Genomic DNA, 14025 nt, shown 5'->3' on the forward strand with positions numbered 1-14025 from the left:
ATTTCAACATATTTGGTTAGTTCGTGGAAGACGAGGTTCTTTGCGATGTGAATCGCGACTTGGCTATCGGAATGAAGAGGCACTGGTAAGGATATAGGCACAAATAGATCATCAAATATACGGACCGACAAAGTTAGTTGAGCGACCATACGCCTCATAGAGCGATACTTTGCTTCGGTATAGCTAAGAGAGATAGTTGTTGTATTTTAGATTTTCGAGAGATGGGAGAAGAATCAAGTGAAATATAAAAGCCACTGACTGATTTTCTCGAGTCATGATATGTCCCCCAATCGGAATCGCAGAAAAGTAAGAGCTTAAATGAAGGTGAGAGCGACATAAAAAGCCCAAAACATGGGCCCTTTAAAAGATATCGAAGGACTCGAAGACCTGCTTCAAGATGTGGTTTCCTTGGGTTCCACATATATTGACTGAGATGCTAGACGGTGAACGACAAAATCAGGTCGAGTGTGTGTGAGATAATTCAGCTTGCCAAGAACATGAAGATATAGAGTAGGATCATTCAAAGGCTCCCCAGAATTTGCAAGCAACCGCACTGTTGGGTCAAGAGGAGAGGAAATAGGTGAAGAATTCAAAACATCAAATTCCTGCAGAAGATCCAAAGTGAATTTCTTTTGAGAAAGAATCAGAAAAGCTTTTAAATTCCTGGTTGAGAAAAGCTTTTTAATGCATGTAATTCTGCACTGTTATTTCCTTTCACTAAGATGTTGTCCACATACACTGCCAATATAGAGATAGAATATTCCGTATTTTTGAAGAATAGGGAATAATTATTTAGAGAATAAGTGAACCCCTTAAAATTAAGAGCGTTGGTGAGTCTTGCATACCATTGTCTTGAAGCCTGACGAAATCCATAGAGTGATTTCTTCAATTTACATACATGATTAGGAGAATGAGGCATAATCCCAGGTGGGAACTTCATGTACACTTCCTCACTTAGGTCACCATTTAAAAAGGCATTATTGACATCTAATTGGTAGAGTCCCTATACCTTCTTTACTACTGTAGCTAAAATGCATCTAATGGTAATCATTTTGACCATGGGGGGAAATGTTTCATTGTAATCTATCCCTTCTTTCTGAATATAACCTCTGATGACCAACCTTGTTTTCAACCTTTTTATACTACCATCTTAAAGTTGCTTAACCTTGTAAACCTACTTGCATGGTAAAGCCTTACTCCCTGCTGGTAATGTTATCACATCACATGTTTTATTGAGCTCAAGAGCTTCAATTTCCTTGTCCATGGCTGCCAGCCAGCCAGAGTGATGTGCTGCCTGTGTATAATTAATAGCTTCTTGAATATTTGATAAAGCGTTAAGCATATGTTGATTAGAACAAGATGATTCACTAAAAGAGAGAGACTCAAGTGCAAATGGGGCTAGAAAGCAAGTGCTACTTACATCTGTGAGTTGGATGGCATTGCAAATAGTCTCTGAGGTAGGTTGATATTATGTGGGGTCTAGAAAATCTCCTGATAAGGGTGTCCATCATAGGCTAAGAACCTGGAGAAAAAATAGGGGAATGAATGCACTAGAATGTGAATTTGATATAAGGGAAAGACTATGAGAGAAAACTTGACTTTGAACAGAAATTTTACTAGGATATGAGAAATTAGTGGTAGAAGGAGTAATAGGATTGTTTTGGCTAATAGAAGAGGAGACAAAGATAGTGGAATCAGGTATATGGCTACCTTGTTTGTGAAGATTGGCAATAGGTAAAAATGATTTATCAGATTAATCAAAATTCAAAAAAGCAAAAGAAAAAATTTCTTCATTGAATATAACATCTCTAGAAACAAAAGTCTTGAAACTTTGAAGATTGAGTACTTTATAGCCTTTCTTTACATTAGAATATCCTAAGAAAACACAAGGCAACGCCGTAGGCTCAAATTTGGTTCTGTGATTTCAAATGGTGGAAGCAAAATATAAACAACCAAAGCACTTCAAGTTAGAGTAATTAGACTTGGTTTTGAATAGTATTTCATAAGGGATTCTTAGGTTCAATACCTTTGAGGGAAATCTATTAATTAAATATGTGGCTGTTAAAAGACAATCTCCTCAATATGATATAGGTAGGTGTGACTAAAATAACAAGTCTCTTGAGGTTTCTAACAGATGCTTGTGTTTCATCTCCACTATACAGTTTTGTTGTGGAGTGGAAACACAAGTTGTTTGATGGATGATTCCTTGAGACTGAAAAAAATATGAGTACACATTCCCACTTCCTAATTTAAAGGCTTTGTCTGATCTTATTGTTTTGACTTTTGTGTGAAATTGTCTCTCAACCGTAGCTAGGTAGGAATTCAAAACTGTGAATGCATTTGATTTATTGGTTAATAGGCAAGTCCAAGTACCTCTACTAAAATCATCCACAATGATAAGAAAATATCTATATTCATCATATGTTGTAGTATTATAATGACCCCTAGTACCCACATGACTAATTCACACACCTTTTTAGTAGAAATAGAACTTGAGGGAAAGGGAGTTTGCATTAGAAAACTGATACATGGAGGAACAGAAGTAGAGGATATGTTTTTCATATTACTTAAAGGAAAATGGCCTAACATGTAATGCCACATCTTACCTTTTATATTAGAAACAGAAAAACTGAAACAAGAGTTCAAAACAGAAATAGATTTCCTACCACAAGCACTACTAGACTTAGGTAAATCCTTTGAAGCTGCTATAGAAGACCTTGAATTGAGAATGTAGAATCCCTCTTTTTCTTTACCAATCTCTAAATGACTCCTCAGTGAAGGGCCTGCAGTAGAAAACAGTAAGAAGGAGTGAAAAGGACATACTTATTGAGTTGTTTGCACAACTTGTGTACAGACAATAGATTAAATCTGAAATAGGGCACACGTAACACATTGTGCAAAATTAGATTAGGCATGAGTGACAGTGAACCTGAATGAGTTACTTTTACTCTATAAGAATTAGGAAGTTTAACCATCAGTGATTTAGGTAAGGCTTTCAAGTCTGTGAAAAAATCTTTGTTAAAAAAATTATATGCTCAGTTGCACCACAATCCAATATCCAAGACTCACAATTAATTTGAATGAAACAGACATAAGAGTTGAAGAACTTGGCTATACCAGCACAGCTGAGGTTTGCACTTGCATCAAAAGTGCTTGCTCCCTATTCTCCTACCTTCATCTGTTGGAGTTTGCAGAAGTTGAGCCACATTATCCTGGGTAAGAGTCTGATTTTCTGCTGTATTAGCTCCTGCATAATCAACTTTCTCATTTGCAGTAAAAGCATTGTTAGCTTGAACAGTTCCCTAATACCTCCTATGTTTAGTAAACTTAAAGTCTGCTGGAAAACCATGAATCCTATAGCATTTATCAATGTTATGTCCTGATCTCTTATTGTAGGCACATATTCCAGAGTTCTTTTTTTGATCATATCCTCTTTTTTGCTCTTTGTTTTCATTATACTTTCCGAAATTTCCTGATTGAGTAGGGGAAAGAAAATAGGTTGAATCTCCTGGATAAACTGGAGAAACAAGAATCTCTCTCTATTTCTCATCTTGAATAACAATAAAATAGGCCTGACCAATAGAAGGCAAAGGAAAAGATAACAAAATGTTTCTTCTGACCCTATGAATGTGTCATTGAGCCCCATTATAAACTATGGTAACCTCTCATCTTGGTGTGCCTTTACATACTTAACTTTAGCTCCACACTCACAATCACAAATACAAGCAAAGAAAGTGTTTAATGCATCAAATTCATCACATAGTCTCTTCATCTTAGTGAAATAGGTAGAGACACTAGTATTAACTTGAATAACAACACTGAGTTCCTTTTGTAGTTGAAATAATTTAGCTCCATTTATTTGCCCAAACCTATCTTCCAGGTCATTCCAGAGATCCTTGGTACTCTGTGAGTACAAAATACTTTCAGCTATCTCCTTGGACAAGGAATTCAGCAGCCATGAGAGGACTATATCATTACATCTCGCCAGATCATTTGGAGGCCAGATTCAGCATGTGGAGTAGTTAGGGTTCCATCAATAAATCCCAACTTATTCTTTTCAGAAAAGGTAATAAGTACTGACCTTCTCCATCCTCCATAGCTTTTGCCATCAAACACCGAAGTAACTAAATTAATTCCTGGATAGTCTGAAGGATGAAGGTAATAGGGATGTGAAGAGTCCACTACACCTGCCGTAGGAGAAACTCCAGGTGCAACAGTGGTGGTAAAAGAAGAAATGATAGAATCAACAGGTGTTCCATTGGTACTCATTGGAGATCTAATGAAATATTAGAAGGAAGGAAGAAAAAAATGGACATAGTTTGAGAATGCATGGAAACAACGAGTAGCTCAAGCCTGCTCTGATACCATGACATAATTGAAGAATCATTATGAAAATTTTCTTTGTATGTTATATTATGTAGTAACAGTTCTGTACAGTGTCCATATTTATACAAGAGAAAAAGAATCTAGCCTATAACAAACTATACCAAGTGGCACTATTCTAGTTGCTAATGTATAACAGATTTATTGGATAAAAATATAGAATAAAGAATTCTAATTACAGGGTGTATAATTGCTGTGTCTATATGATTCTAGAAGTGTAGGCTTCAAATATCCTTCAGCTGCAATATCTGTATCAGCCCAAAATTGAGAGCGGCCCAAACACAGTAACCCAAAATAATTCAAGGCCAATTTCTCTAATAACCTTAAGACTGACCACTTTTCTTTCAGACATAACCTAGCCACTCGAATGTCTCCTTCTTGCTTTGTTCATATCACCATGTGAAAGACGACTGCTTTCTTTTTTTTGTTCATAGCTGTCATCATCTACACCAACATGGATAAAGGTGAACATATCTATTATCAGTGACTAATAAGGGAATATTCATAAGCTTGCACCCTAATTCAAATGTTGTTAAGTCAGGTAGCAAGCTTTATATTTTTAGATCTTCGAGTTGGTATTGGATTTTCCTATACAAGAACTTCAGGTAACTACTTTATTGTTGATAATCAGCAACTGTGGACAGTTGACGGTCAAGTTGCCGGGTGTGTTCAAATCTAAATGAATGTTTTTTTATGTTTGAATTTATGTAAATGTAGATACTGTTTTCTTTTCTTTCGTTTTCTCTTTGTACTAAAACATGCAGGTATACAAGGACATATTCAAATAAAATGGCAGTCGCCACAGTGACGGAAAACGATTGTTTCTCTTCTATGAACTAGTTTCATTTTCTGTTCTTTTTTCCTACTTTTTTGGCGAGTTAACGTTATTATAAACTGTTGACCTAAGTGATTTTGATTTTGCTGATTGACAAAGGAACACATGCATGAACCAGGTCCATGGACAGTGTATACATGGCATGAGCAGTTTCAAGCACAAGGTATGCACGTGAAGGGGATAAGTATAAGCGGTTATATCTAATATTCCCTGAACGAAAATGTTGCATAATTGATAAGGAGCAGGACTCCTTACTTGAGGAGAACTCTATCCTAGATAAGGAAAGAGTTAGAGATTGAAGTTAACTAGAACTCTTCCACCAAGGAAGAGTAAAACATTAGAAATCTAGTTAATCATTATTCTACTAACTCTATAAATATCAGTTGTGTTCTCTTTTACATGTGACACACATATACAGAAGTGAAAGCATGAATTGAGAGCAAAATAGCAAGGCATTTTATGAGTACTTCCAATGAGATTCAAAAGTGTGATCCTGAAGCTACACGCGAAGAACCAGTTCCATAAAGAGTTTTATGTGTCTTTATTTATTTCTAGTTCAAAGTGTAGTAGGCGTTTTGAGTTGTACCTTTCAGCTTTACATGAGTTGTATTATTCAAGTTAGAGTTAACTTGAAGTAGTCGCAACAGCCTGTGACTGGTTGCTACAAGAGTTAGAGTTAACCCTTAGGTTTGCAAGAGGTTGTAAACTCGAGTTGTATCTTTCAAGTTAGAGTTAACTTGAAGTAGTCGCAACAGCTTGTAGGTGGTTTCTACAAGGGTTAGAGTTAATCCTTGGGTTTGCAAGAGGTTGTAAACTTTATTGTTGGCTCAAAAATGTAGTGAAGTGTTTGAAAAAAACCTACTAGGTAGTAGGTCGTTGTATTTTCACCTATTGAGCTGGGTGTTTTTCATGTAAAAACCCTTGTGTTCTTTACTTTCTGCATTATTTATTCTGCAATTGTAGTGTAAGTAATGCATAGAAGAACCAAGGCCTTCGATAATCTAGTGCACGAAAAAATTGGGCACCATACAAATCACCCCCTCTTGTGTGGTATTGAAGCATAAAACATCATAAACTCTTATAGATCATCCTCTCTAATTAATGAGGCATACATTTCAAGGTTTTTGTGAATAAACTCTTATCGTTAAACTAGACGCAGAAACATTTCGTATTGACAATGTCCAATTGAGCAAGCAAAAATTAAGTGGGATTTTTATCAATGGAGGGAAAGTAGAAGAGAGTATCTTTGTTCATTATTCTTTAGGATAGTTTCGTTTTGAACAAAACTTTGTCCAGTGGCGGAGCCACATGAACCCAAGGGGTGTAGACCGATACCCATTCGTCGAAAAATTATATTGTGTAGTGTTGTAAAAATATTGGATTATGGAGAATAAGATTTAGCTTGAGGCGTGTCAAAGACACTGTCCTTAAGGATAGTTCGCCCACACCGTGATGAATATTATTAGGCGTATCCCCCAGGATTCAACAAGCTCTTCTAGTATAACTAGGAGCAGAAACAACAAAGATTAATGAGAAGAAAACCCAGCACAAAAGAAAAGAGAAGAAAAGTTTTTAACTTTGTTCTTTTTGTTACACCCTCCAAAATATGTTTGTTTATTTTGAAGTTTAGACATGTCTGCCGAGAAGCTAATGTTGTAGCAGATGCCTCGGCTAAACATTGCATGAACCTCACACCCTCAGATAGATAACAATCATGGCATTCCTTATATTACTTATCTCCCCTTCCCTTTGCTTTATCAGTTTTCAATAAGGACTGTTCAGAAGACTTGAACTCTCGAATAATCTTGGCTAGTAATAACTATAACTATTACGTTAGATAATTTTTAATAAAAGTCTCCTTATTAGAAAAATAATAATAATAATAATAATAATAATAATAATAATAATAATAATAATAATAATAATAAGGTGGAAACTCTCGTGCCCTCTTAACAAACTACCCTTTATGCTGCGTCCAAAATGGTGGTGGTGGTGGTGGTGGTGGGGGGAGGGGCATAAGAATGAGATTTGGTGAAATAACTTCTTTAGGAATCTAGTTCCCTTGACAATCATCTTTTGAAGCCGCTAGCATTCTTCCAATTATTTCAACACTAGATGGCTCGTGCCCATGCACAACACGGGCTATGCATAACTCTGAGAAAGAAATTTTCATACTTGTTTTAATTATTTAGTAGGATTACCCAAGAAAAGAAAGCAATATCATCAAGCTGAGTATTAACATAATAAGCTTCATACTATGTACATTTAGTTGTGGAACAAAGTTGTACAATTACATTCTTGAGTTTGCTTCCATAAAAATGAAAAACTAAAAAAATACAAAAGTTGTGTTGGTGGACCAACTAACACGAAAGTTGATACCACAATTGGATAAAATACATGACATCTTGGTGTCCCCTGAAAGAAAAAAAATTAAGCATTAGAATGAGAACATACCATTCCAAGCTAAATATAAAATGATCAATGTAATGCAAAGAAGAAGAGACAAAGGGCTAAGCCTTCTGTTATTGCAATTCAAAACGGTATAAGAATCAAGAAAATTATAAGTTTATTTTCTGAAAAGTAAATGAGAAAAACTTAGAAATGTATTACATCACTAGGGTGAACCGGTAGTACTACGTATTATCATAACACTAAAATTTTTAATGGTTAACCTAGTTGAAACACTCATATTGCTGCAATTACATAGCTACTTCAAGCCAAAAAAAAAAAGAGCCAAGTGTCATAAAAAGTTTATACGGGACGTGTCAAGAGCTGAAATATATAAGAATCTTGATCATCTCACTATAAAGTTAGAAATTATTAACTTAGAGGAAAAAGAATTGTGGCAGTAAGTGCAGTATGCATTGTCTATTAGCTTCTACGACTGTAGAACCACTCAATTAGTTGCTTCTCCGTACATAATGCATTTTCCAAAATGCATACACTCACACATAATAAGATGTAACACTGAACGGTATGTATGCATGTCTAATGGAAAACCAGCATGTCTTAGAATTACAATCAATATATGTTAAGTAGGCAAGTTCTCAATGCCTTAAGTTGTTGGAAAGACACTCGAGAAGTAACGTATTTTGGAGGAACCTAATTCTTTGATAATCTGAGTACATTTTATCAATTAAAGGTCTACATGTCACGACCCAAGGTCTACTTTCCCTCCATTGGGTTTCGTGATGGCACCTAGTCTTAAGGCCTAGGTAAGCATAATATTAAATGAAACTACAACAACATCTAAATGACATCTAATAAATTTGAAATACAAAATCTCTTTAAGCTTTACAACTGTAATGATCCGACCGGTTGTTTCAAGAATTTACACTCCGATCCCCTATTAACTGCATTCCTCGTGTTTGTTTCTGCTATTGTGAGTTGCCGGGAGGATTTATTTGGAGTTTCGAAGAGTTTTGGGACACTTAGTCCTTAAATGAGAGCCTAAGTTTTAGAATTTGTACCTTAGTCAGAACAGTGTGATGACGGCCTCAGAATGGAATTCTGTTGGTTTCGTTAGCTCCGTTGGGTGATTTCGGGTTTAGGAACGTGTTCGGATTGTGTTTTAGAGGCCCGTAGCTTAATTAGGCTTGAAATGCCGAAAGTTGAATTTTTGAAGTTTCCGGTTTGATAGTGAGATTTTGATATCGGGGTCGTAATAGAATTTCGGAAGTTGGAGTAGCTCCGTAGTGTTGAATGTGACGTGCTTGCAAAATTTCAGGTCATTCGGAAGAGGTTTGATAGACTTTTTGATCGAAAGCGTAATTCGAAAGTTTTTGAAGTTCTTAGGCTTGAATCCGATGTTAGTTTGATGTTTCGATGTTGTTTTAGGTGTTTTAGGGGTTGGTATAAGTTTGGATAGTGGTATATGAGTTATTCGTGCTTTTGGTTGAGGTCCGGGGGCCTCGGGATGATTTCGGATGGTTAACAGAAAGGTTGGGAAGTTTAGAGTTGGGAAATTTCAGCTGAAGCTGGTGAGTCTGCTGTCATAACCGCACCTGCGGCTTGGGGACCGCAGGTGCGGCGCCGCAGAAGCGACTGAGAGAGCGCAGATGCGGCCATGTGAGGGAAGGCCAATTTCCGCAGGTGCGGCCCAAGGGAATTAACAAAATCTCGCAGATGCGCGCCTGGGACCGCAGGTGCGGGAAAGTGTCCGCAGGTGCGAAAGTTCTGGGCCAAAACATATATAAAGGTTCAGTAGCGACTTTTGCCCATTCTTTCACCATTTTCATCCGAATTTTGAGCTTTTGGGAGGTTTTTGAGAAAGGATTCAAGGGAGCTTCAAGGAGGTAAGATTTTTGGAACCTAAACTCGTTATTATGGTGATTTTTATCATTTTTAGCATGAAATTTGAAGGAAAATCAGTGGTAAATTGGGGGTTAGGGCTTGGTTAATTGGAGAGCTTTGAGTGGTGATTTGAGGGACCATTTGAGGTCTGATTTTGGTACTTTTGGTATGAATAAACTCGTGAGAGTATGAGGATTCTAAAAATGTAAATTTTACCCGATTTCGAGACGTGGGCCCGGAGGGCATTTTGGTCATTTTACCTAATTTTGCGTATTAGCTAATATATTTGTAGAATCAGTTACTTGAAGTGTTATTTACATTGTGCAATTGAATTGAATAGATTTGGGCCATTTGGAGTCGAGTACTCGTGGCAAGAACGTGGTTTCGGGTTGATTTTGAGCCGGTTCGAGGTAAGTGGCTTGTCTAACCTTGTATGGGGGAAACTCCCCTTAGGATTTGGTTTGTTGATAATTGAAATGCCTTGTACGTGAGGTGGCGAGTGCGTACTTGTGTTAATTGTTGAAAATCTATTTTCTTTAAGTAACTATAATGTGATTTCCTTTTTCATGTTCATACTGTGCGTAATTTAAGCCTGCTATTAGCCTAGGGAAACATATTTAATTGACTTAATTGCCTTACTTGCTCAATTAGCCTTATTTGGATTATGCGCAGCATGCTAGGTTAGAAATACCCGTTTTACTTTAGTATGGAAATTTGAATTGAATTGAGTATTCTTCATGTTGCTGCTGTGTTTACTTTGGGACTACGGGACGGTATCCCGCGAGATAACCCTGAATGTTTACTTTGGGACTACGGAATTGTATTCCGGGAGATCCCCCTGCACTTTTACATTGGAACTACGGGACTGCACCTGGTAGATTCCCCCAGTACTGGATATTTACATTTGGGACTACGGATCGGGACTCCGGTAGATCCCCGTGCATTATGAGTTGAACTACGGGACTGCACTCGGGAGATCCACTGAATATTTATATTTGGGGACTACATGACGGTATCCTGGGAGATCCCCCGGTTGTCATCTCTACGTTGAGCTGTATTTATTTCCGTGATTTCTATGTCTCTATTAAGTTGCTGTTGTTCTTTTATCCTGTGTTACTTTTTACTATTGCACTGAAGTATACTGTCTTATTCTACACTGTTATATCTTGTATTGTCTTTAACCTCAGTAGGGCCCTGACCTTCCTCGTCACTACCCGACCGAGGTTAGGTTTGGCACTTACTGAGTACCGCTGTGGTGTACTCATGCCCTTGCTGCGCATGTTTTTCATGTGCAGATCCAGGTACTCTCACTCTGTCTTATCACCCTTGAGGCGAGGCGCTTTTGTAGAGACTTCGAGGTATATCTGCCCCGCCCGCAGACCGAGGAGTCCCTTTCTATTCTCTGTACTAGTTTAGCCCTTCTGTATTTCCCTTCTTGGTAGACATTTTTGGAGTTAGAGCTTTTTATGTATCTCTTAGCTTGTGATTCAAGGGGTTTCCGGGTTTTGAGAATTGTTCAGTTTTTGAGATCTTGTACTGTTATATGCCAGACGGCATTTTAAACTTGTTTAACTTTGTTATCTCGATTTTTAATCACTTTATTTCCGCAATTATTTCTTTTTCCGCATATGTTAGGCTTACTTAGTGGTAGAGACTAGGTGCCGTCATGATAGTTCACAGGGGGCGAACTGGGGTCGTGACAAGTTGGTATCAGAGCTCTAGGTTCATAGGAGTCATGGATCACAAGTCGGTTTATTAGAGTCTCGCGGATCGGTATGGAGACGTCTGTACTTATCTACAAGAGGCTATGTAACTGTTAGGAAAGTTCCACTTCATTTTATTTCGTTGTCGTGCAAGATTTTTGATATCACAATTCTAATCCTCTGTCTTCTATTCTCTCACAGATGGTGAGGACACGTGCTATCCGAGATGATCAGGCACCCGCGCCCCCTACTGGAGCCGTTAGAGGCCGGGGCTGGGGTAGAGGCCGAGGACGCACACGTGGTGCAGCTAGAGCACCCGCACGAGCTGCGACCGAGGTGCCACCAGCAGTTCCAGCCGGAGTCCAGACACTTGATACGTCTACTACTACTACTCCATCACTCCAGGAGACTCTGGTGCAGTTTATGACTATGTACACTACTCTAGCTCAGGCAGGGTTGCTTCCCCTTGCTGCAGCTACATCCTAGACCGGGGGAGGAGTACAGACTCCCGCCGCCCGCACTCTGAGCAACGAGTGCATGTTGATCAGGTCCCAGAGATTATTCCTGTACAGCCGGTAGCCCCGGCTTAGCCCGAGGAGAGGGCAGTAGCTTCAGAGGAGGAGAAGAAGAGGCTTGAGAGGTTCAAGAAGTATCAGCCTCCTACATTCAACGGACTAGCCTCAGATGATGCTCTTGGATTTCTAGAGGAGTGCTACCGTATCCTCCTTACCATGGGTATATCAAGATCGAGCGGGGTTTCTTTCACTACCTTCCAACTTCGAGGCCCCGCCTATCAGTGGTGGCGTGCTTATGAGTTAGACAATCCGAATGAAGCAGCTTCCTTGACTTGTGCTCAGTTTTCAGATATGTTCGCGAGAGAGTATGTTCCCCAAAGTCTCAGGGACGCTTAGGGCGCAGAGTTTAAGCATTTGCGCCAAGGTACTATGACTGTCTCGGAGTATGCTGTCCGTTTTATCTAATTGGCTAGACATGCAGCAGCTTTGGTTTCTACTATTCGCGAGAAGGTTTGCCGGTTTATTGAGGGGCTTATTCCCAGCATCAGGTCTAGCATGGCTCGTGAGTTGGAGATGGATATTTTTTATCAGCAGGTGGTGAGCATTGCTAGGAGGATTAAGGGTATGCATGCTAGGGATAGAGAGGAGAGGGAGGCCAAGAGGTCTCGAGAGTCGGGCCATTATTCTGGTGCTCGTTCCCCAGCTACAGGTCGTCATGGTAGGGGTTATCTGAGTTGCCTTGTTCATTCAGGTCTTCCAGCAGCCAATGGTATTCTAGCTCCTCCCAGACCTTAGGAGCCTTATTATGCGCCACCAGTATCTAGTGCGCCTCCTGCACGGGGTGTTTCCAGTGGTCAGTCCAGCAGAGCTGGCCCGAGCCAGTCACAGCCACCACGTCCTCCTAGAGCTTGTTTTGAGTGTGGTGACACATGCCATATGGTGAGGGATTTCCTCAGACTTAGGAGGGGTGCACCTCCACAAACTTCTCAGCCACAGCATGCCCCGCAGATTTCAAAGGCTATGATCACAGCACTAGCTGCTACCCCACCTACTCAACCAGCTAGAGGTGGAGGTCGAGGAGGTAGAGGTCGCCCTCGAGGGGGAGGCCAGGCCAGATACTATGCCCTTCCTACCCGTACTGAGGTTGTCGCCTCTGATTCTGTCATCACAGGTACTATCCAGGTCTGTTATAGAGACGCATCGGTTCTATCCGATCCAGGCTCCACTTATTCTTATGTGTCCTCTTATTTTGCCCCGTATTTGGGCGTATCTCGGGATTCTTTGAGTTCTCCTCTTTATGTTTCTACTCATGTGGGAGATTCTCTTGTTGTGGACTGCATTTAACGGTCGTGTTTTATTGCTCTTAGTGGTTTTGAGACCAGAGCCAATTTGTTATTTCTCAGCATGGTAGACTTTGATGTTATTCTGGGCATGGACTGGTTGTCGCCCCATTATGCTATTCCTGATTGTCAGGCGAAAACCGTGATACTGGCTATGCCAGGTGTACCGCGAGTAGAGTGGAGGAGTAGTTTAGATCATACTTCCAGTAGAGTTATTTCATTCCATAAGGATCAACGTATGGTTGAGAAGGGGTGTGACGCGTATCTAGCTTATATGAGAGATGTCAGTATTGATACCCCTACAGCTGATTCTTTCCCAGTAGTACGGGATTTCTCTAATGTGTTTCCAGCTGACCTTCTGGGCATGCTGCCCGATAGAGATATTGATTTTGGCATTGATCTGTTGCTGGGCACTCAGCCTATTTCTATTCCTCCGTACCGTATGGCTCCTCCTGAGTTGAAGGAGTTGAAAGAGCAGTTACAGGAATTGCTTGATAAGTTTCATTCGGCCCAGTGTATCACCTTGGGGTGCTCCTGTCTTATTTGTGAAGAGGAAGGATGGTTCTATGCGTATGTATATTGATTATCGTTAGTTGAACAAGGTTACAGTGAAGAACCGTTATCCTTTGCCCCGTATTGATAACCTGTTTGACCAGTTACAGGGTGCTTGTGTGTTTTCTAAGATATACTTGCGTTCAGGCTATCATCAGTTGAAGATTCGGGAGCCAGATATCCCGAAGACTGCCTTCAGGACTTGGTATGGTCATTACGAGTTCCTTGTTATGTCATTTGGGCTGACAAAATGCCCCAGCAGCCTTCATGCATTTGATGCACAGTGTATTCCGGCCATATCTTGATTCATTCGTCATTGTCTTTATTGATGACATTCTGGTATATTTCCGGAGTCGGGAAGATCATGAGCAGCACCTGAGGACAGTGCTCCAAACTTTGAGAGA

This window comes from Nicotiana attenuata, chromosome 7 (genome assembly GCF_001879085.1).
Source record: "Nicotiana attenuata strain UT chromosome 7, NIATTr2, whole genome shotgun sequence".
Taxonomy (NCBI): domain Eukaryota; kingdom Viridiplantae; phylum Streptophyta; class Magnoliopsida; order Solanales; family Solanaceae; genus Nicotiana; species Nicotiana attenuata.